The sequence below is a fragment of the Urocitellus parryii genome, chromosome 8 (assembly GCF_045843805.1).
Source record: "Urocitellus parryii isolate mUroPar1 chromosome 8, mUroPar1.hap1, whole genome shotgun sequence".
Taxonomy (NCBI): Eukaryota; Metazoa; Chordata; class Mammalia; order Rodentia; family Sciuridae; genus Urocitellus; species Urocitellus parryii.
Genome location: NC_135538.1, coordinates 94,066,450 through 94,069,927, shown reverse-complemented (window position 1 = coordinate 94,069,927; position 3,478 = coordinate 94,066,450). Strand labels below are relative to the sequence as shown.

Genomic DNA, 3,478 nt, shown 5'->3' with positions numbered 1-3,478 from the left:
TCACATGAGATAATGTGCTTATGTTCTTTTCAAAAGGTAAAGGACTGGACTGCAGTTGTGGCTCAGTGGCAGAGCACTTGCCTAGCACGTGTGAGGCACTAACTTCGATCCTCAGCACCACATAAAAATAAATAAAATAAAGGTATAAAAAATACAACAACATTTTTAAAAAGATAAAAGACTATACTATCTTAATAATAGTTAACATTTGTTTAATATTTATGCCTAAGGGCTTTACATGTATTATCGCATTTAATCTCAAGAACACTGTGATTTTGGAATGATACATGTGAAAATTGAAATATATACAGGTAAGGTACATTGTTCAAATTTACCTGGCTAAGGGATCAGTTAGAACTTGAACCCAGCATTCTGGAACCCAATCCTGTACTCTTAGCTATATAATTATCATGCAGCATATCATCCTATTTTTAGGTCATGAGTATGTGATAGTGAAATGATGTCTGAATTCATATGTCATTTTAGAAACCACATAGTGATATTTTCTCAATCCTCTTGAAGCACATCTGTCATTTAAAAAATGTTTGTGAGGAGAAAAGAATAAATGCAAACAAATGAAATTCCACTATTCTTCAGGATTATCTGAAACCTTCCACTCACTTCACAGAGATGTGGGAAAGTCTTATACCTTTCATCTAGCCAGCAAGTATGCGTGGAGTGGTGATGTTCACAGGTGCATGCTGGTAAACTATATTTTTCTGTTTCTATATAATCTATTGATGACCTATTCCCACCTTCTTACTACTTCTCTCACTGTGAGAAATGAGGAGAGCAATTAAGAAGTGTCATAATTGATTGACATGAACTTCACCTCTTTCTTTTTGATGTCCACTCTCAGTGAATGCTAATGAGTTTCAAATGCAGAGAGGCAGGTAGCAAGAGGGAAACCAGAAGTACAAGTTCAGTGATCAGCCCCTAAAAATTTGAGAATTGGCAGCATTGATTGAGAGCTTAATTACGAGTTATAAATTGCCAGTTATCTATATTTTATATAATGACACTTATATAGGGCTGTTCTCCATTCTAATAGAAACATGAAGATTATCTGAAGTCACATAAATTAGATTATGATTCCTCCTTCTCCTTCTCCTTCTCCTTCTCCTTCTTCTTCTGGTACCAGGGATTGAACCCAGTGGTGCTTAACCATTGAGCCACATCCCCAGCCATTTTTCATTTTTGATTAGAGACAGGGTCTTACTGAGTTGCTAAGTGCCTTGCTAAGTTGCTGAGGCTGGCTTTGAAATTATGATCCTCCCGCCTCAGTACATTTCATTATTAAAAAAGACCTTTATTAAAACTTGGAGGTTTTCTTGTCAAATACAATCAAACTCATTGATAATACATCTTAGTATATTTATCTCTACTACGAGTCATGATATATTGCTCCAATGACAGAGATGGATAAAGAGAGATAAAGGCCTAGATATATAGATAAAATTTGGAGCACATTAAAATCATCTGACATGTATATTCAAAGACATTTCAAAACTTTACCTTTCAAGATACCCTAAGATCAGTTAACAAAAGAGGAGAAGACTTGGGCCTGGCTACAGAGGGTTCCACATGATACACTGGCACTGCCTGAATATGGGCAGCAGTAGTACTGCAACCCTTTTCTGGGACATCCATGAACAGGGGTGAAGGAAATTCCTCCCAATGTGCAGAACTTTAAGCAGTGCAGCCAGTTATATGCTTTGCTTGGACAACTGTAGCCAGACTTGTGATCATATACTGATCCATGTATTGTCTGGATGGCCAGGGACTCGAGAGGAACAAGATTGTGTATCCCTAATTTTCTTCATTACTGTCTTATGTTTAGTTTTTTTCTTCATTTTTTACTTTATTGTTCACAGATAATTAGCAACAATTTTAAAGGAAATTCATCAGATTCTTGACTTGTGCAGCTAGTGCCTTCTGCCTGGCTGCATGGTTTTTTGTTAGTATCACGAAGTTTCCCCTCTCCCCCTCCCCACTCTAAGTTCAGAAAGCTTTCTAATGTGATGGTTTGGAATCTTCCAGACACGTTTTTCTTTTGTTTTCAGATTTATGGTAATGACTTTGGCAGAACACTTTTGCCTTTGGAGGATTCTTTCACAGAAGACAGAAGGCAGCTGCACCATGGAACCAGCCAATAAGTCCGAAATATCTCCAAACAGCTTCTTGCTGATGGGCATCCCAGGGCTAGAGCACTTGCACGTCTGGATTGGGATTCCCTTCTGCTCCATGTATGTGGTGGCTGTGGTGGGGAACGTGACCATCCTGGCTGTGGTGAGGGCAGAGCGAAGTCTCCACGAGCCCATGTTCCTGTTCCTGTGCATGCTCTCAGTGACTGACCTGGTGCTGTCCACGTCCACGCTGCCGCGCATGCTCTGTGTCTTCTGGCTGGGAGCCCACCACATGGCCTTTGATGCTCAAATGTTCTTCATTCACAGTTTTGCTGCCATAGAATCAGGCTTCTTTTTGGCCATGGCCATTGACCAGTAAGTGGCTATCTGTGACCCACTGCATCACGCCACAGTTCTCACCCACAGTCGCATTGCCAAAATGGGAGCTGCTGTGCTGGTGCGGGGAGTAGCCTTCTTTTCCCCACACCCCATCCTGCTCAAGCCGCCCCCCTACTGTAGAAGTCAAATCATCGCACACACCTACTGCGAGTTCATGGCTGTGGTGAAGCTGGCGTGTGTGGACATAGGAGCCACCAAGCGTTATAGCCTCAGTGTAGCGTTTGTGATTGGTTCCTGTGATTGTCTCTTCATGGCTTTTTCTTATGCTCCAATCCTCCGTGCAGTCTTTCGTCTTCCCTCCAGAGAAGCCCGTCTGAAAGCTCTGGGCACATGTGGCTCCCATGTCTGTGTCATCCTTGTTTTCTACTCTACTGCTGGCTTCACTTTCCTGACTCATGGATTTGAACATAATGTGGCCCCCCAAGTTCACATCTTCATTGCAAATATGTACCTTGTGGTACCCACCTTCCTGAACCCTATTGTTTATGGTATTAAGACAAAGAAAATTCAAGAGCATGTTCTTAGTTCTCTAAGGGTAAAACTTTCCTGATTACACTGAAACTATTTGCAAACATAGTAACAGATAAAGTAGGAAACAGAATAAATAATTGATCCCTTTATCATATCTGACATTAAATATTTTTTTAGTGGAAATCAGATACTTCATTAGATCATATTGGGAAACAATGAATACATGTTATATAAATTCCCTTATGTTATGAAACTAACAGTTTTGATATTTGTTGTGTGCTCCTGAACTTATTTGGAGTTTAACGCACATTGAGCAAATCTCCAGGTCATTGATAGTACCAACTATTTGCAGGGAAATGGATGGCATTAGAGCAGATTATGCTAAGTGAAGCTAGCCAATCCCTATAAAAACAAATGCCAAATGTTTTCTTTGATATAAGGAGAGTAACTAAGAACAGAGTTGGGAGGAAGAGCATGAGAAG

General features: G+C 40.3%; 1 pseudogene; it reads left to right on the top strand.

Annotated features, from left to right (window-relative positions):
- Positions 1 to 2,139: 2,139 nt before the first annotated feature.
- On the top strand, positions 2,140 to 3,075 carry LOC144256740 (olfactory receptor 52M1-like; annotated as a pseudogene).
- Positions 3,076 to 3,478: the final 403 nt, after the last annotated feature.